This window comes from Rutidosis leptorrhynchoides, chromosome 3, assembly GCF_046630445.1.
Source record: "Rutidosis leptorrhynchoides isolate AG116_Rl617_1_P2 chromosome 3, CSIRO_AGI_Rlap_v1, whole genome shotgun sequence".
NCBI classification, from domain to species: Eukaryota; Viridiplantae; Streptophyta; class Magnoliopsida; order Asterales; family Asteraceae; genus Rutidosis; species Rutidosis leptorrhynchoides.
The window spans coordinates 695539804-695562207 of NC_092335.1; the positions used below are offsets into that span (position 1 = coordinate 695539804).

At 32.9% G+C, this 22404-nt stretch overlaps 1 long non-coding RNA gene across 4 annotated transcripts; it reads right to left on the reverse strand.

The window, feature by feature from the left end:
• Positions 1–17971: 17971 nt before the first annotated feature.
• On the reverse strand, positions 17972–20697 carry LOC139899553 (uncharacterized). 4 transcript variants are annotated; one of them, XR_011777571.1, is made up of 6 exons: positions 20420–20697; positions 20219–20345; positions 19563–19663; positions 19099–19250; positions 18591–18667; positions 17972–18304 (listed from the first exon to the last, which is right to left on the reverse strand). It is a non-coding gene; the product is annotated as an uncharacterized lncRNA (long non-coding RNA). The 4 variants fall into 4 exon arrangements; XR_011777569.1 differs by having other exon boundaries at positions 17972–18667; positions 20219–20318; XR_011777568.1 differs by having other exon boundaries at positions 17972–18667.
• Positions 20698–22404: the final 1707 nt, after the last annotated feature.

Below are 22404 nucleotides of genomic sequence, written 5' to 3' on the forward strand. Positions count from 1 at the left end.
CTTCATAAAAAAAAAAATTTCAAGAATCAAGCTATAATCATCATAGGAAGAACACTTCAAGAACACTTCAAAAATCCTTTCAAGTTTACTAGTTTACTTCCAAGCTTTCTAATCCATTCCAAGTAATCATCTAAGATCAAGAAACCTTTGTTATTTACAGTAGGTTATCTTTCTTATTCAAGGTAATATTCATATTCAAACTTTGATTCAATTTCTATAACTATAAACTATCTTAATTCGAGTAAAAATCTTACTTGAACTTGTTTTTGTGTCATGATCCTACTTCAAGAACCTTCAAGCCATCCAAGATCCTTTAAAGCTAGATCATTTCTTGTTACTTCCAGTAGGTTTACCTACTAAACTTGAGGTAGTAATGATGTTCATAACATCATTCTATTCATGTATATATAACTATCTTATTCACTACAAGAAAAATGCTCCTATAGGACCCCCAATTTGGTCATATAAAGCCACTTTATAGGACCTTTGGGCTTGATAGTGTAGTGACCCGAACTTTTCCATGTTTATATATATTAAATGAAATTGATATTTACATGATTAAGTGTTTCCAACATGTTAAGCAATCAAACTTATTAAGACTTGATTAATTGGAATAGGTTTCATATAGACAAATGACCACCCAAGTTGACCGGTGATTCACGAACGTTAAAACTTGTAAAAACTATACGATGGCATATATATGGTTATATATATATAGTTAACATGATTTTATTATAAGTATGTATCTCATTAGGTATTTTAACAATGAGTTATATACATAAAAATGAGACTATTAAATTAAGAAACTCGAAAACGATATATATAACGATTATCGTTATAACGTCTTACTAGGTACATATGAATCATATTAAGATATTGATACACTTGGTTAATTATTTTAAATAATAAGTAAATATATCATTAAGTGTATTAACAATGAAATACATATGTAAAAATAAGACTACTAACTTAATGATTTTGAAACGAGACATATATGTAACGATTATCGTTGTAACGACATTTAATGTATATAGATCATATTAAGAGATATTCGTACATCATAATATCATGATAATATAATAATTTAAAATCTCATTTGATATTATAAACATTGGGTTAACAACATTTAACAAGATCGTTAACCTAAAGGTTTCAAAACAACATTTACATGTAACGACTAACGATGACTTAACGACTCAGTTAAAATGTATATACATGTAGTGTTTTAATATGTATTCATACACTTTTGAAAGACTTCAAGACACTTATCAAAATACTTCTACTTAACAAAAATGCTTACAATTACATCATCGTTCAGTTTCATCAACAAATCTACTCGTATGCACCCGTATTCGTACTCGTACAATACACAGCTTTTAGATGTATGTACTATTGGTATATACACTCCAATGATCAGCTCTTAGCAGCCCATGTGAGTCACCTAACACATGTGAGAACCATCATTTGGCAAATAGCATGAAAAATCTCATAAAATTACAAAAATATGAGTAATCATTCATGACTTATTTACATGAAAATAAAATTGCATATCCTTTATATCTAATCCATACACCAACGAACAAAAACACCTACAAACACTTTCATTCTTCAATTTTCTTCATCTAATTGATCTCTCTCAAGTTCTATCTTCAAGTTCTAAGTGTTCTTCATAAATTCCAAAAGTTCTAGTTTCATAAAATCAAGAATACTTCCAAGATTGCAAGTTTACTTCCAAGTTTTCTAAATCCATTCCAAGTAATCATCCAAGATCAAGAAACCTTTGTTACTTACAGTAGGTTATCTTTCTAATACAAGGTAATGATCATATTCAAACTTTAATTCAATTTCTATAACTATAACAATCTTATTTCGAGTGGAAATCTTACTTGAAATTGTTTTCGTGTCATGATTCTGCTTCAAGAACTTTCAAGCCATCCAAGGATCCTTTGAAGCTAGATCCATTTTTCTCATTTCCAGTAGGTTTATCCAAGGAACTTGAGGTAGTAATGATGTTCATAACATCATTCGATTCATACATAAAAAGCTGTCTTATTCAACGTTATAAACTTGTAATCACTAGAACATAGTTTAGTTAATTCTAAACTTGTTCGCAAATAAAGTTAATCCTTCTAACTAGACTTTTAAAATCAACTAAACACATGTTCTATATCTATATTATATGATAACTTAATGATTTAAAACCCGAAAACACGATAAACACCATAAAACTGGATATACGCCGTCGTAGTAAAACCGGGGGCTGTTTTGGTTGCGATAATTAAAAGCTAAGAAGAACTTTGATTTAAAAGCTATAATTCTGGAAAAATGATTTTTCTTATGAACATGAAACTATATCCAAAAATCATGGTTAAACTCAAAGTGAAAGTATGTTTTTCAAAATGGTCATCAAGATGTCGTTCTTTCGACGAAAATGACTACCTCTTTCAAAAACGACTTGTAACTTGTATTTCCGGCTATAAACTTATACTTTTTCTATTTAGATTCATAAATTTAAGTTCAATACGAAACCGTGGCCACTGGAATCACTCAAAACGGATTAGAAACGAAGAAATGGCGAGTAAAACAAGATTGATAAAAACTACTCATTTTACCTATGTGAAAGTTAGTAATAAATCTATTCCAACCATAACCTAATCAACTTATATTGTATATTATGTAATCTTGAGATACCATAGACACGTATACAATGTTTCGACCTATCATGTTGAAATGTCCCGTTCTTATTGATTAAAAACGTTCCATATTAATTGATTTCGTTGCGAGGTTTTGACCTCTATATGAGACGTTTTTCAAAGACTGCATTCATTTTTAAACAAACCATAACCTTTATTTCATCAATAAAGGTTTAAAAAGCTTTACGTAGATTATCAAATAATGATAATCTAAAATATTCTGTTTACACACGACCATTACATAATGGTTTACAATACAAATATGTTACAACAAAATAAGTTTCTTGAATGCAGTTTTTACACAATATCATACAAGCATGGACTCCAAATCTTGTCCTTATTTAAGTATGCGACAGCGGAAGCTCTTAATAATCACCTGAGAATAAACATGCTTAAAACGTCAACAAAAATGTTGGTGAGTTATAGGTTTAACCTATATATATCAAATCGTAACAATAGACCACAAGATTTCATATTTCAATACACATCCCATACATAGAGATAAAAATCATTCATATGGTGAACACCTGGTAACCGACAATAACAAGATGCATATATAAGAATATCCCCATCATTCCGGGACACCCTTCGGATATGATATAAATTTCGAAGTACTAAAGCATCCGGTACTTTGGATGGGGTTTGTTAGGCCCAATAGATCTATCTTTAGGATTCGCGTCAATTAGGGTGTCTGTTCCCTAATTCTTAGATTACCAGACTTAATAAAAAGGGGCATATTCGATTTCGATAATTCAACCATAGAATGTAGTTTCACGTACTTGTGTCTATTTTGTAAATCATTTATAAAACCTGCATGTATTCTCATCCCAAAAATATTAGATTTTAAAAGTGGGACTATAACTCACTTTCACAGATTTTTACTTCGTCGGGAAGTAAGACTTGGCCACTGTTGATTCACGAACCTATAACAATATATACATATATATTAAAGTATGTTCAAAATATATTTACAACACTTTTAATATATTTTGATGTTTTAAGTTTATTAAGTCAGCTGTCCTCGTTAGTAACCTACAACTAGTTGTCCACAGTTAGATGTACAGAAATAAATCGATAAATATTATCTTGAATCAATCCACGACCCAGTGTATACGTATCTCAGTATTGATCACAACTCAAACTATATATATTTTGGAATCAACCTCAACCCTGTATAGCTAACTCCAACATTCACATATAGAGTGTCTATGGTTGTTCCGAAATATATATAGATGTGTCGACATGATAGGTCGAAACATTGTATACGTGTCTATGGTATCTCAAGATTACATAATATATAATACAAGTTGATTAAGTTATGGTTGGAATAGATTTGTTACCAATTTTCACGTAGCTAAAATGAGAAAAATTATCCAATCTTGTTTTACCCATAACTTCTTCATTTTAAATCCGTTTTGAGTGAATCAAATTGCTATGGTTTCATATTGAACTCTATTTTATGAATCTAAACAAAAAAAGTATAGGTTTCTAGTCGGAAAAATAAGTTACAAGTCGTTTTTGTAAAGGTAGTCATTTCAGTCGAAAGAACGACGTCTAGATGACCATTTTAGAAAACATACTCCCACTTTGAGTTTAACCATAATTTTTGGATATAGTTTCATGTTCATAATAAAAATCATTTTCTCAGAATAAAAACTTTTAAATCAAAGTTTATCATAGTTTTTAATTAACTAACCCAAAACAGCCCGCGGTGTTACTACGACGGCGTAAATCCGGTTTTACGGTGTTTTTCGTGTTTCCAGGTTTTAAATCATTAAGTTAGCATATCATATAGATATAGAACATGTGTTTAGTTGATTTTAAAAGTCAAGTTAGAAGGATTAACTTTTGTTTGCGAACAAGTTTAGAATTAACTAAACTATGTTCTAGTGATTACAAGTTTAAACCTTCGAATAAGATAGCTTTATATGTATGAATCGAATGATGTTATGAACATCATTACTACCTTAAGTTCCTTGGATGAACCTACTGGAAAAGAGAGAAATGGATCTAGCTTCAATGGATCCTTGGATGGCTCAAAGTTCTTGAAGCAAAATCATGACACGAAAACAAGTTCAAGTAAGATCATCACTTGAAATAAGATTGTTATAGTTATAGAAATTGAACCAAAGTTTGAATATGATTATTACCTTGTATTAGAATGATAACCTACTGTAAGAAACAAAGATTTCTTGAGGTTGGATGATCACCTTACAAGATTGGAAGTGAGCTAGCAAACTTGAAAGTATTCTTGATTTTATGAAACTAGAACTTTTGGAATTTATGAAGAACACTTAGAACTTGAAGATAGAACTTGAGAGAGTTCAATTAGATAAAGAAAATTGAAGAATGAAAGTGTTTGTAGGTGTTTTTGGTCGTTGGTGTATGGATTAGATATAAAGGATATGTAATTTTGTTTTCATGTAAATAAGTCATGAATGATTACTCATATTTTTGTAATCTTATGAGATATTTCATGCTAGTTGCCAAATGATGGTTCCCACATGTGTTAGGTGACTCACATGGGCTGCTAAGAGCTGATCATTGGAGTGTATATACCAATAGTACATACATCTAAAAGCTGTGTATTGTACGAGTACGAATACGGGTGCATACGAGTAGAATTGTTGATGAAAATGAACGAGAATGTAATTGTAAGCATTTTTGTTAAGTAGAAGTATTTTGATAAGTGTATTGAAGTCTTTCAAAAGTGTATAAATACATATTAAAACACTACATGTATATACATTTTAACTGAGTCGTTAAGTCATCGTTAGTCGTTACATGTAAGTGTTGTTTTGAAACCTTTAGGTTAACGATCTTGTTAAATGTTGTTAACCCAATGTTTATAATAACAAAAGAGATTTTAAATTATTATATTATCATGATATTATGATGTACGAATATCTCTTAATATGATATATATACATTAAATGTCGTTACAACGATAAACGTTACATATATGTCTCGTTTCAAAATCATTAAGTTAGTAGTCTTGTTTTTACATATGTAGTTCATTGTTAATATAATTAATGATATGTTTACTTATCATAATATCATGTTAAATATATATATAACCCTATATATGTCATCATATAGTTTTTTACAAGTTTTAACGTTCGTGAATCACCGGTCAACTTGGGTGGTCAATTGTCTATATGAAACCTATTTCAATTAATCAAGTCTTAACAAGTTTGATTGCTTAACATGTTGGAAACATTTAATCATGTAAATATCAATCTCAATTAATATATATAAATATGGAAAAGTTCGGGTCACTACAGTACCTACCCGTTAAATAAATTTCGTCCCGAAATTTTAAGCTGTTGAAGGTGTTGACGAATCTTCTGGAAATAGATGCGGGTATTTCTTCTTCATCTGATCTTCACGCTCCCAGGTGAACTCGGGTCCTCTACGAGCATTCCATCGAACCTTAACAATTGGTATCTTGTTTTGCTTAAGTCTTTTAACCTCACGATCCATTATTTCGACGGGTTCTTCGATGAATTGGAGTTTTTCGTTGATTTGGATTTCATCTAATGGAATAGTGAGATCTTCTTTAGCAAAACATTTCTTCAAATTCGAGACGTGGAAAGTGTTATGTACAGCCGCGAGTTGTTGAGGTAACTCAAGTCGGTAAGCTACTGGTCCGACACGATCAATAATCTTGAATGGTCCAATATACCTTGGATTTAATTTCCCTCGTTTACCAAATCGAACAACGCCTTTCCAAGGTGAAACTTTAAGCATGACCATCTCTCCAATTTCAAATTCTATATCTTTTCTTTTAATGTCAGCGTAGCTCTTTTGTCGACTTTGGGCGGTTTTCAACCGTTGTTGAATTTGGATGATCTTCTCGGTAGTTTCTTGTATAATCTCCGGACCCGTAATCTGTCTATCCCCCACCTCACTCCAACAAATCGGAGACCTGCACTTTCTACCATAAAGTGCTTCAAACGGCGCCATCTCAATGCTTGAATGGTAGCTGTTGTTGTAGGAAAATTCTGCTAACGGTAGATGTCGATCCCAACTGTTTCCGAAATCAATAACACATGCTCGTAGCATGTCTTCAAGCGTTTGTATTGTCCTTTCGCTCTGCCCATCAGTTTGTGGATGATAGGCAGTACTCATGTCTAGACGAGTTCCTAATGCTTGCTGTAATGTCTGCCAGAATCTTGAAATAAATCTGCCATCCCTATCAGAGATAATAGAGATTGGTATTCCATGTCTGGAGACGACTTCCTTCAAATACAGTCGTGCTAACTTCTCCATCTTGTCATCTTCTCTTATTGGTAGGAAGTGTGCTGATTTGGTGAGACGATCAACTATTACCCAAATAGTATCAAAACCACTTGCAGTCCTTGGCAATTTAGTGATGAAATCCATGGTAATGTTTTCCCATTTCCATTCCGGGATTTCGGGTTGTTGAAGTAGACCTGATGGTTTCTGATGCTCAGCTTTGACCTTAGAACACGTCAAACATTCTCCTACGTATTTAGCAACATCGGCTTTCATACCCGGCCACCAAAAATGTTTCTTGAGATCCTTGTACATCTTCCCCGTTCCAGGATGTATTGAGTATCTGGTTTTATGAGCTTCTCTAAGTACCATATCTCTCATATCTCCAAATTTTGGTACCCAAATCCTTTCAGCCCTATACCGGGTTCCGTCTTCCCGAATATTAAGATGCTTCTCCGATCCTTTGGGTATTTCATCCTTTAAATTTTCCTCTTTTAAAACTCCTTGTTGCACCTCCTTTATTTGAGTAGTAATGTTATTATGAATCATTATATTCATAGATTTTACTCGAATGGGTTCTCTGTCCTTCCTGCTCAAGGCATCGGCTACCACATTTGCCTTCCCCGGGTGGTAACGAATCTCAAAGTCGTAATCATTCAATAATTCAATCCACCTACGCTGCCTCATATTCAGTTGTTTCTGATTAAATATGTGTTGAAGACTTTTGTGGTCAGTATATATAATACTTTTGACCCCATATAAGTAGTGCCTCCAAGTCTTTAATGCAAAAACAACCGCGCCTAATTCTAAATCATGCGTCGTATAATTTTGTTCGTGAATCTTCAATTGTCTAGACGCATAAGCAATCACCTTCGTTCGTTGCATTAATACACAACCGAGACCTTGCTTTGATGCATCACAATAAATCACAAAATCATCATTCCCTTCAGGCAATGACAATATAGGTGCCGTAGTTAGCTTTTTCTTCAATAACTGAAACGCTTTCTCTTGTTCATCATTCCATTCAAATTTCTTCCCTTTATGCGTTAATGCAGTCAAGGGTTTTGCTATTCTGGAAAAGTCTTGGATGAACCTTCTGTAGTAACCAGCTAGTCCTAAAAACTGGCGTATGTGTTTCGGAGTTTTCGGGGTTTCCCACTTTTCAACAGTTTCTATCTTTGCCGGATCCACCTTAATACCTTCTTTGTTCACTATGTGACCGAGGAATTGAACTTCTTCCAACCAAAATGCACACTTTGAAAACTTAGCGTACAATTCTTCCTTCCTCAATACTTCTAACACCTTTCTCAAATGTTCACCGTGTTCTTGGTCATTCTTTGAGTAAATAAGTATGTCATCAATGAAAACAATGACAAACTTGTCAAGGTATGGTCCACACACTCGGTTCATAAGGTCCATGAACACAGCTGGTGCATTAGTTAAACCAAACGGCATGACCATAAACTCGTAATGACCGTAACGTGTTCTGAAAGCAGTCTTTGGAATATCATCTTCTTTCACCCGCATTTGATGATACCCGGAACGTAAGTCAATCTTTGAATAAACAGACGAGCCTTGTAGTTGATCAAATAAGTCGTCGATTCTCGGTAGTGGGTAGCGGTTCTTGATGGTAAGTTTGTTCAACTCTCGGTAGTCGATACACAACCTGAATGTACCATCTTTCTTCTTGACAAACAAAACAGGAGCTCCCCACGGTGATGTACTTGGTCGAATGAAACCACGCTCTAAAAGTTCTTGTAATTGGCTTTGCAGTTCTTTCATCTCGCTGGGTGCGAGTCTGTAAGGAGCACGAGCTATTGGTGCAGCTCCTGGTACAAGATCTATTTGAAATTCAACGGATCGATGTGGGGGTAATCCCGGTAATTCTTTCGGAAATACATCGGGAAATTCTTTTGCAATGGGAACATCATTGATGCTCTTTTCTTCAGTTTGTACTTTCTCGACGTGTGCTAGAACAGCATAGCAACCTTTTCTTATTAGTTTTTGTGCCTTCAAATTACTAATAAGATGTAGCTTCGTGTTGCCCTTTTCTCCGTACACCATTAAGGGTTTTCCTTTTTCTCGTATAATGCGAATTGCATTTTTGTAACAAACGATCTCCGCTTTCACTTCTTTCAACCAGTCCATACCGATTATCACATCAAAACTCCCTAACTCTACTGGTATCAAATCAATCTTAAATGTTTCGCTAACCAGTTTAATTTCTCGATTCCGACATATATTATCTGCTGAAATTAATTTACCATTTGCTAATTCGAGTAAAAATTTACTATCCAAAGGCGTCAATGGACAACTTAATTTAGCACAAAAATCTCTACTCATATAGCTTCTATCCGCACCCGAATCAAATAAAACGTAAGCAGATTTATTGTCAATAAGAAACGTACCCGTAACAAGCTCCGGGTCTTCCTGTGCCTCTACCGCATTAATATTGAAAACTCTTCCACGGCCTTGTCCATTCGTGTTCTCCTGGTTCGGGCAATTTCTAATAATGTGGCCTGGTTTTCCACATTTATAACAAACTACATTGGCATAACTTGCTCCGACACTACTTGCTCCGCCATTACTCGTTCCGACACCATTTGTTCCTTTCGTTCTATTAACCCCTGGTCCGTAGACCTCACACTTCGCCGCGCTATGACCATTTCTTTTACACTTGTTGCAAAATTTGGTGCAGAACCCCGAGTGATTCTTTTCACACCTTTGGCATAGTTGCTTCTGATTGTTGTTGTTGTTGCGGTTATTATTGTTGTTGGGATGATTGTTGTAGTTGCTGTTGTTGTTGTTGTTGTTGTTGTTGGGCCGTTTGTTGTAGTTGCGATTGATGTTGCGATTGTTGGGATAATTGTTGCGATTATTGTTGTAATTGCTGTTGTTGTTGTATTGGTGATTCTTATCACCGTTTTCCTCCCACTTTCTTTTGACTTGCTTCACATTGGCCTCTTCAGCAGTCTGTTCTTTAATTCTTTCTTCAATCTGGTTCACTAGTTTGTGAGCCATTCTACATGCCTGTTGTATGGAGGCGGGCTCGTGTGAACTTATATCTTCTTGGATTCTTTCCGGTAATCCTTTCACAAACGCGTCGATCTTCTCTTCCTCATCTTCGAATGCTCCCGGACACAATAGGCACAATTCTGTGAATCGTCTTTCGTACGTGGTAATATCAAATCCTTGGGTTCGTAACCCTCTAAGTTCTGTCTTGAGCTTATTGACCTCGGTTCTGGGACGGTACTTCTCGTTCATCAAGTGCTTGAATGCTGACCACGGTAGTGCGTACGCATCATCTTGTCCCACTTGCTCTAGATAGGTATTCCACCATGTTAACGCAGAACCTGTGAAGGTATGCGTAGCGTACTTCACTTTGTCCTCTTCAGTACACTTACTTATGGCAAACACCGATTCAACCTTCTCGGTCCACCGTTTCAATCCGATCGGTCCTTCGGTTCCATCAAATTCCAAAGGTTTGCAGGCAGTGAATTCTTTGTAGGTGCATCCTACACGATTTCCTGTACTGCTAGATCCAAGGTTATTGTTGGTATGTAGCGCAGCCTGTACTGCGGCTATGTTTGAAGCTAGAAAAGTACGGAATTCCTCTTCATTCATATTCACGGTGTGTCGAGTAGTCGGTGCCATTTCCTTCAAAATAGTTAAATGGAACAAGTTAATCATACAGAATATTAAGAGTAGTTAATAGTATTTCGTAGCATAATATGAACTCATTTATAAAAGCTTTTTCTTCATATTAGCGTTTTATAAGTTTAAATTCGGGTAGTACCTACCCGTTAAGTTCATACTTAGTAGCTAATATACAATTCAACTACTACAATTCTATATGAAAAACTGATTATAATAATATTTCGCGTTCAAACTTTTATACAATATTTTACAAACTTACAATACCGCTTATTTTACATAAAGCATGAAATATAGCACACAATAACTTTGATACAAGATAGTTGTGAAGACAATTCTAGCTAGTACACAAGTCGTTCAGCAAAGGCAATAAAGACACGTAATTCATACGTCCAGAAACAAGTCATGCATTCTGGTTTTACTAGGACTACTTCCCATCCTTGGTCTTGTGCAACATAACCGTTATGGCCGTTGATAAGACAGCGTGTTGTAACGTCATCAAAGGGATGAGGGTTACGTAATGTCCAACAGTCCCGTAATAATCTAAAAACCTCATTTCTTACCCCAATTACCGACTCCGTCACTTGTGGAAACGTTTTGTTTAATAGTTGTAGCCCGATGTTCTTGTTCTCACTTTGGTGAGAAGCGAACATTACTAATCCGTAAGCATAACATGCTTCTTTATGTTGCATGTTAGCCGCTTTTTCTAAATCACGAAGTCCAATATTCGGATATATTGAGTCAAAATAATTTCTTAACCCGTTGCGTAAAATAGCATTTGGGTTCCCCGCAATATATGCGTCAAAGTAAACACATCGTAACTTATGGGTTTCCCAATGTGATATCCCCCATCTTTCAAACGAAAGTCTCTTATAAACCAAGACATTCTTGGAACGTTCTTCGAATGTCTTACAAACTGATCTCGCCTTAAATAGTTGTGCCGAAGAATTCTGGCCGACTCTAGACAAGATTTCATCAATCATGTCTCCGGGTAGGTCTCTTAAAATATTGGGTTGTCTATCCATTTTGTGTTTTTAAACTGTAAAATAGACAAGAGTTAGATTCATAAAAAAAATACTTATTAATACAAGCAATTTTTACATATATCATAAAGCATAAGAACACTATATTCCATATATTACACCACACGAATACAACTATCTTATTCCGACTCGCTCGTTTCTTCTTCTTCGGTTTTGGTTCGTTTTGCCAAGTTTCTAGGGATATATGATGTTCCCCTAATACGAGCCGTCGTTGTCCACATTGGTTTAGAAAAACCTGGTGGTTTAGAGGTTCCCGGGTCATTGTTACAACTTAAGGACTTCGGGGGTTGACGATACATATAAAGTTCATCGGGGTTGGAATTAGATTTCTCTATTTTTATGCCCTTTCCCTTATTATTTTCTTTTGCCTTTTTAAATTCAGTTGGGGTAATTTCTATAACATCATCGGAATTCTCGTCGGAATCCGATTCATCGGAGAATTGGTAATCCTCCCAATATTTTGCTTCCTTGGCGGAAACACCATTGACCATAATTAACTTTGGTCGGTTGGTTGAGGATTTTCTTTTACTTAACCGTTTTATTATTTCCCCCACCGGTTCTATTTCTTCATCCGGTTCCGATTCTTCTTCCGGTTCCGATTCTTCTTCCGGTTCCGACTCTTCTTCCGGTTCCTCTTCGGGAACTTGTGAATCAGTCCACAAATCATTCCAATTTACATTTGACTCTTCATTATTATTAGGTGAGTCAATGGGACTTGTTCTAGAGGTAGACATCTATCACATAATATCAAACACGTTAAGAGATTAATATATCACATAATATTCATATGTTAAAAATATATAGTTTCCAACAAAAATGTTAAGCAATCATTTTTAAAGATAACACGGTCGAAGTCCAGACTCACTAATGCATCCTAACAAACTCGATAAGACACACTAATGCAAATTTTCTGGTTCTCTAAGACCAACGCTCGGATACCAACTGAAATGTCCCGTTCTTATTGATTAAAAACGTTCCATATTAATTGATTTCGTTGCGAGGTTTTGACCTCTATATGAGACGTTTTTCAAAGACTGCATTCATTTTTAAACAAACCATAACCTTTATTTCATCAATAAAGGTTTAAAAAGCTTTACGTAGATTATCAAATAATGATAATCTAAAATATTCTGTTTACACACGACCATTACATAATGGTTTACAATACAAATATGTTACAACAAAATAAGTTTCTTGAATGCAGTTTTTACACAATATCATACAAGCATGGACTCCAAATCTTGTCCTTATTTAAGTATGCGACAGCGGAAGCTCTTAATAATCACCTGAGAATAAACATGCTTAAAACGTCAACAAAAATGTTGGTGAGTTATAGGTTTAACCTATATATATCAAATCGTAACAATAGACCACAAGATTTCATATTTCAATACACATCCCATACATAGAGATAAAAATCATTCATATGGTGAACACCTGGTAACCGACAATAACAAGATGCATATATAAGAATATCCCCATCATTCCGGGACACCCTTCGGATATGATATAAATTTCGAAGTACTAAAGCATCCGGTACTTTGGATGGGGTTTGTTAGGCCCAATAGATCTATCTTTAGGATTCGCGTCAATTAGGGTGTCTGTTCCCTAATTCTTAGATTACCAGACTTAATAAAAAGGGGCATATTCGATTTCGATAATTCAACCATAGAATGTAGTTTCACGTACTTGTGTCTATTTTGTAAATCATTTATAAAACCTGCATGTATTCTCATCCCAAAAATATTAGATTTTAAAAGTGGGACTATAACTCACTTTCACAGATTTTTACTTCGTCGGGAAGTAAGACTTGGCCACTGTTGATTCACGAACCTATAACAATATATACATATATATTAAAGTATGTTCAAAATATATTTACAACACTTTTAATATATTTTGATGTTTTAAGTTTATTAAGTCAGCTGTCCTCGTTAGTAACCTACAACTAGTTGTCCACAGTTAGATGTACAGAAATAAATCGATAAATATTATCTTGAATCAATCCACGACCCAGTGTATACGTATCTCAGTATTGATCACAACTCAAACTATATATATTTTGGAATCAACCTCAACCCTGTATAGCTAACTCCAACATTCACATATAGAGTGTCTATGGTTGTTCCGAAATATATATAGATGTGTCGACATGATAGGTCGAAACATTGTATACGTGTCTATGGTATCTCAAGATTACATAATATATAATACAAGTTGATTAAGTTATGGTTGGAATAGATTTGTTACCAATTTTCACGTAGCTAAAATGAGAAAAATTATCCAATCTTGTTTTACCCATAACTTCTTCATTTTAAATCCGTTTTGAGTGAATCAAATTGCTATGGTTTCATATTGAACTCTATTTTATGAATCTAAACAAAAAAAGTATAGGTTTCTAGTCGGAAAAATAAGTTACAAGTCGTTTTTGTAAAGGTAGTCATTTCAGTCGAAAGAACGACGTCTAGATGACCATTTTAGAAAACATACTCCCACTTTGAGTTTAACCATAATTTTTGGATATAGTTTCATGTTCATAATAAAAATCATTTTCTCAGAATAAAAACTTTTAAATCAAAGTTTATCATAGTTTTTAATTAACTAACCCAAAACAGCCCGCGGTGTTACTACGACGGCGTAAATCCGGTTTTACGGTGTTTTTCGTGTTTCCAGGTTTTAAATCATTAAGTTAGCATATCATATAGATATAGAACATGTGTTTAGTTGATTTTAAAAGTCAAGTTAGAAGGATTAACTTTTGTTTGCGAACAAGTTTAGAATTAACTAAACTATGTTCTAGTGATTACAAGTTTAAACCTTCGAATAAGATAGCTTTATATGTATGAATCGAATGATGTTATGAACATCATTACTACCTTAAGTTCCTTGGATGAACCTACTGGAAAAGAGAGAAATGGATCTAGCTTCAATGGATCCTTGGATGGCTCAAAGTTCTTGAAGCAAAATCATGACACGAAAACAAGTTCAAGTAAGATCATCACTTGAAATAAGATTGTTATAGTTATAGAAATTGAACCAAAGTTTGAATATGATTATTACCTTGTATTAGAATGATAACCTACTGTAAGAAACAAAGATTTCTTGAGGTTGGATGATCACCTTACAAGATTGGAAGTGAGCTAGCAAACTTGAAAGTATTCTTGATTTTATGAAACTAGAACTTTTGGAATTTATGAAGAACACTTAGAACTTGAAGATAGAACTTGAGAGAGTTCAATTAGATAAAGAAAATTGAAGAATGAAAGTGTTTGTAGGTGTTTTTGGTCGTTGGTGTATGGATTAGATATAAAGGATATGTAATTTTGTTTTCATGTAAATAAGTCATGAATGATTACTCATATTTTTGTAATCTTATGAGATATTTCATGCTAGTTGCCAAATGATGGTTCCCACATGTGTTAGGTGACTCACATGGGCTGCTAAGAGCTGATCATTGGAGTGTATATACCAATAGTACATACATCTAAAAGCTGTGTATTGTACGAGTACGAATACGGGTGCATACGAGTAGAATTGTTGATGAAAATGAACGAGAATGTAATTGTAAGCATTTTTGTTAAGTAGAAGTATTTTGATAAGTGTATTGAAGTCTTTCAAAAGTGTATAAATACATATTAAAACACTACATGTATATACATTTTAACTGAGTCGTTAAGTCATCGTTAGTCGTTACATGTAAGTGTTGTTTTGAAACCTTTAGGTTAACGATCTTGTTAAATGTTGTTAACCCAATGTTTATAATAACAAAAGAGATTTTAAATTATTATATTATCATGATATTATGATGTACGAATATCTCTTAATATGATATATATACATTAAATGTCGTTACAACGATAAACGTTACATATATGTCTCGTTTCAAAATCATTAAGTTAGTAGTCTTGTTTTTACATATGTAGTTCATTGTTAATATAATTAATGATATGTTTACTTATCATAATATCATGTTAAATATATATATAACCCTATATATGTCATCATATAGTTTTTTACAAGTTTTAACGTTCGTGAATCACCGGTCAACTTGGGTGGTCAATTGTCTATATGAAACCTATTTCAATTAATCAAGTCTTAACAAGTTTGATTGCTTAACATGTTGGAAACATTTAATCATGTAAATATCAATCTCAATTAATATATATAAATATGGAAAAGTTCGGGTCACTACACATGTCGACCGATCTATATATATATTGCGGAACAACCATAGACACTCTATATGTGAATGTTGGAGTTAGCTATACAGGGTTAAGGTTGATTCCAAAATATATATATAGTTTGAGTTGTGATCAATACTGAGATACGTATACACTGGGTCGTGGATTGATTCAAGATAATATTTATCGATTTATTTCTGTACATCTAACTGTGGACAACTAGTTGTAGGTTACTAACCAGGACAGTTGACTTAATAAACTTAAAACATCAAAATGTATTAAAAGTTTTGTAAATATATTTTGAACATACTTTGATATATATGTATATATTGTTATAGGTTTGTGAATCAACCAGTGGCCAAGTCTTACTTCCCGACGAAGTAAAAATCTGTGAAAGTGAGTTATAGTCCCACTTTTAAAATCTAATATTTTTGGGATGAGAATACATGCAGGTTTTATAAATGATTTACAAAATAGACACAAGTACGTGAAACTACATTCTATGGTTGAATTATCGAAATCGAATATGCCCCTTTTTATTAAGTCTGGTAATCTAAGAATTAGGGAATAGACACCCTAATTGACGCGAATCCTAAAGATAGATCTATTGGGCCTAACAAACCCCATCCAAAGTACCGGATGCTTTAGTACTTCGAAATTTATATTTTATCCGAAGGGTGTCCCGGAATGATGGGGATATTCTTATATATGCATCTTGTTAATGTCGGTTACCAGGTGTTCACCATATGAATGATTTTTATCTCTATGTATGGGATGTGTATTGAATTATGAAATCTTGTGGTCTATTGTTACGATTTGATATATATAGGTTAAACCTATAACTCACCAACATTTTTGTTGACGTTTAAAGCATGTTTATTCTCAGGTGAATACTAAGAGCTTCCGCTGTTGCATACTAAAATAAGGACAAGATTTGGAGTCCATGTTTGTATGATATTGTGTAAAAACTGCATTCAAGAAACTGATTTCGATGTAACATATTTGTATTGTAAACCATTATGTAATGGCCGTGTGTAAACAGGATATTTTAGATTATCATTATTTGATAATCTACGTAAAGCTTTTTAAACCTTTATTTATGAAATAAAGGTTATGGTTTGTTTTAAAAATGAATGCAGTCTTTGAAAAAAAAAACGTCTCATATAGAGGTCAAAACCTCGCAACGAAATCAATTAATATGGAACGTTTTTAATCAATAAGAACGTGACATTTCAGATAGGACCTACCAATGGGGGTTGTATCTAACGCGGTTGTATAAAGTATTGAAATTAAAAAGTGTCCTAAAAGGTCATAAGATTATGAAACCGATGATCAGGTCCTATAATATAATTAACAACCACAAAGAAAGGTCCTTAAAATACATATTAGGAGTCACTTTTTGAAAATGAGACATACACAAGGTGTCCCAAAAAGTAAAAATATATGATATAAGTACCAACAAAAGTGTCCTAATAAAAAGTTGTAATTCGTATGGATCAAAATAATGGTCCTATTGTAAAAACAAATAGTACATTAATACCAATAAACAGAGTCCTAATCTAACGATATACTAGTTTGGTACTAAGGGAAAAAGTCCTAATATGTACAAATGTTAATTTAATACCACATAAAAGGTCCTAATAAAATTATTTTTTAAGATAGTACCACTAAAAAATGTCCTAATAAAAATATCTCGCACCTTAAAACCATAAAATGAGTCCTAATATATAATGATATGATACTTTAGTACCATGAAAAAAGGTCCTAAAATGATGTTATATCAAGTTAATTATGACATAATAATAGGGCGTCCTATGAAGTCATAGTATTTCAGTATCCGATTCGGATATTCGAATCTGGTGCAGATATTTGGTTCTGATTCGGATATTCAGATCTGGTTCCGGATCCAGATTTTCGGTTTGAGCGGTTTCTCTCAGATCCGGTTCTTATTTACATCACTAGAATATTTTGAATTTAAACTATATTAAAAAACAAATATGAAATAAAACATAATTATATTTCAATATTTCAATAGAGTATTCTCAAAACACAAAAACTAATACTAAATATAAAAAATTAATAAACGATCGAACATATAAAGACTTCGAATAACATTTAACAAAAATTTAAAATCAACAAGAAGCAAACGCATAACGTCTTGTGTCAGCATCTATCTTTATCAATCCTCATATATCACCTACAAATAAACCATACATGTAATGTATAAGCATAAAGGTGAACGTTATAAAAATCAATCTTATTTATTACAGGTTTACAAGGACATACAATGGTTAGATATACTTATTCTAACTCAATTTTAGGAAGAAAATTGAAAGATGGAGATGAAGATTATTATAGAGATCAACCATGAATCTCTTAAAATCATCAGACCTTTATAATCTTATTACCACTTTGTACCTGCCATAATTACTCTTCTAATACGATTTCGATCCATCATCCATGGAGCCAAAACTGTGCTCGAGTGCTTTAAACCCTTGCGTTGCAAATAGATACAAGTATAAAATATATTCAATGATGATGCACTGCAATCTTAAAAAATAAATATGATGATGATGATAGTGTATTCATCGTAGTAGTTTTAACTGCTTTCTTAATTAGCTATTTAAGCGTAAAACATATTCAACCGGTTAGTCACTTCCGCTTAGGCTAACTGTGCTATTCGTCAATAAAAATAATTAATTTGGAAATTACACACTTGACTAACAGAAAATCAACTTGTAAAAAGAAAAATAAATGTGAACATATGTACAAGTATGTACCTGTATGTGACTTGCAACCTCATTACGAGTGAGATCTGGTACGTTCATGATGTCTAAAATTAAGCTTGCATGAGCTTCTGCCAAATGAAAACATGAAATATTTAACAATTATGAAAGATTAATCATCATAAACGTACATCTTCAGCAAGTTAAATAAAGAACTTCTAATTAATAATGTGGGTCAATGTACAGTACTTTCCATGGCCTTTACATGGTTCTTTTGGGTTGTCATGTCCCATTATTGTGACCAGTGTTGCACAGCTCAAGCCAACTAACTTGTCCGAGAAGGATGCTTTGAGAGAATAGCTATGATTTTGTAATGTGAATAATGATATCAGAATGTTCAGATGATTTATTTTATAGATTCTATCAGGATATTAGACTATAGTTTTATGAAAAGGTGGTTCTGTGAGGTGGGTATAGTTTACTTTGTAAATAGTAAAAGTGCTCAGTGGACGAAGATAGCGTACGAATAATGGTATAGTTATTTTTTAAAAATATGTGGTACCTGATAATATATGGCCCTTTGACATCATGGTCTGGGTATTGTAGGCAAGGCAACTTTCCTTCAGTCTTCTTTTGCACGTTGGACACCAGTAATAGAACCAGTCTTTGTCCGTTATATGTTGCGAGTGTTCCTTCAGATGTAAAGAGACGTCCCTGCATATATGGGTTAAGATATAGTTACTGTTTGTATATATTTTTTCAATTTGTTATTGTACCTTGTACGCTGTTGGGTTGTATTCCAGCAGTAACAAAAGATAAATGAACAGATAAGTATAATGTAGTGTTGTATTCAAATAGAAACTACGTTACGAACACCACATTCGGAAAAACGATTTTGTTATAAAAAAAATAGAATAATAACAAAACCAACAGAACAGATAAATATAAGCAAAGATTTTGTAAATACAATAGAAACACTAAGCATAATGAAAGCACCAAGGACAGTGCAAGCCTACAAACATGTACCATTACATTCATCATGTCATAATGGACAATACACTTTGCAGGGGTAGCAGCCAAGCACCATCTTAGTTATCTACCATGGATGTAGTATGACCATCATCAATCTGAATATATATAAGTAAAAAAAAGGTCAATCATCTAAATCTTACTTATCTACCATATATGCTATTAAAAATTGAGCTTTTTTAGGCTGGAAAACCAACCAAATGACACGTACTTGATAAAAGATCTAAGACTGGATAATATTAATATATAAATCTTAGGAATCATTAAACATCAATACCATTAGCATAATCTACGTTACCAAATAGTTGTTGAGTTATTTACGACGGTTTGTTTTTAGGTGATTTACTTTATTCTAAATTCCCAACCAATTTCAGCCTAAACACACCAATTTCAGCTAAAACTGAGTGTCAATAACTTGCAAATTTCAACTTAAACACACAAATTTTAGTTTATTTAAAATTTGAACAAAGATCGTAAAGTTAACATGTACTACTATACGAAATTAAGGATTTCGTACAGCAAACGCAACATCTCAAATTCATTCACCAAATAAATCAAACAAATAATAAAATGTCATTAGCTCAGAAGCATACAATTAAATAAAAAGTGTAACCACATATATTAAAGCAAAGGAAGATGATAATGAAACTCACTGTTCATCGAATATGGCAGGCCAAAACCCTAATTTTTTGTTTAGTTCAATCGCAGCCAAAAATTACGGTTCACGTCCAATTTGGTGCAATCCCATAACAACTGATTAAAACTTCGAAGAATTATCTACTGAAATCAACTACAAATAATTCAATTTCAAATTAAATATAAATATAAAAAAAGTCTTTAATCAGAATAGTTACCAGCATCTTTGGGAAGTTCTTTTCACTCCAATGACCAAATTGATTGCACTCGACAAAAAATCATCAACCAAATTTATATTGAAATTTACTTCAATTAGGGTTTATAAAAACCCCCAAAATAGCCCAAATAAGAAGATGATGATCTTGAATTTAGGGTTTGATGAGAGAATGATGAAAGGGATTTACTAAAAACGATATGAGAATTTAGTAATGAATTTGGCGTTGCAAAAAAAAATTAGTGACGATTTTTAGATGAACCTGTATGCTCCTTTTCTTCTTCTCAGATCGAGACCAACAAAACACACAACCATTTTATTTTTTCTATCAAATAAGAAGGTTCTGGGCATTTTTATTCAAATTTATATTCAGAGCACTATATGGAGTAATCGTTTCAATTAGATCTCGTTGATGGTGTATGGAGACGGATCAGATAATAGTGGAGAGGATACCATACATATTTTAGAAAGTAAACCAAAATTAAGGGATTTGAAAATATTTATAAATTTTTAGAGGGAACACAAAAATAATAGTGGGCGCTATTTTTTTTCTTAGGTTATTATTTTTTGGATTTTTTTTTAAAATAGTAGATTTTCATGAATAACTTACAAAAATAAAAATTCAAATTTTTTTTAGACAAATAGTATATCCGAAGATTAAAACTTCGGATCTGTCAAAACCGAAGTTTGAACCTTCGGTTTTGATTCTTGAGCAGTTAATCATTGAATTTTTGAAATTTTCTTAATCATCAATTGATCGATTTAAACTTCAATATCACTTGAAACGTTATCATAAAGCAGTAGCAGAGCAAAAACATCTCCAAATCAGAATTTTTATGAAGAACAGCTAGCGACGGTTTCTTCATATGAAATTTGATTTTGCAATTTAGATGTTTTTAGACAACGATTTTCTCACAAAACTTACTGAAAATTGATCACTAAACACTCGAGTTTCATCAAAATAGTCTAAATCCAAACATAGAACTCGAATTTGATCCAGGATTCAAACAGTTGACTTTTTCAACGAACTTTGACATCGAAGTTCGAATTTGATTCTTCAAATTATAAGCTATAACCAAGGTTAGAGATCTCGGATCTCGAGGAGATCTCGTTTGGACATTTTTTGGGAGATCTCGGCATCTCGGAAAAAATCTCGGGGAGATCTCGAACGTTGACTTACGTTGACTTTTTAGTTTTTATAATATAAATAAATAAAATTAAATAAATATATGTATATTTATATACACTTTTACCAGATTTTACAAAAAAACCAAGAAATGAGAGAGAAAATTCAAAAATTACGTGATTTTATGAGAAAATTTGAGAAATGAGTGACAAAATTCGAGAAATCGTGACTTTGACCAAGTTTCATCCCGTTGGCCAAGAAATCTCGGGAGATGGACATCTCGTCTCGGTGGATTTTCAAAAACGAGATCTCGGGGAGATCTCGGGGAGAAATAAGGAGATCTACAACACTGGCTATAACTTTGCAAACACATTCACTTAAGGATTTAGAACAACTATGCATTTCTAGTTTTTATCAAATCATGCCAGGTTAATTCGGAGACTTCAACCATTTGACTTTTCTTATAACAAAAGATTTGAGTCGAATTGCTCCAAATCTACTGATGTAAACTGGAATTTTCGATTGACGAAGGTTAGGATTAGCACATAGATCGTGAATCTAAGCTTGATTAATGTTGAGATTCATTAATGAATATTTTCAAATTTTCAAACTTTGTTGGTCAAAAAGGGTCAAAAAGGAAGTTTCAAACTTCGGTTTCACCAAATCCAAAGTTTAAAACTTCGGTTTTACCATTTGTATAAAAAATTATGTTTAATTTCTATTTTGTAAGGTCTTATCCAAAATCTACTATTTTAAAAAAACTATTTTTTTTTGTTTTGCTATGATAAAAGATTATTATTATTATTATTATTATTATTGTTATTATTATTATTATTATTATTATTATTATAAAGATTATAATA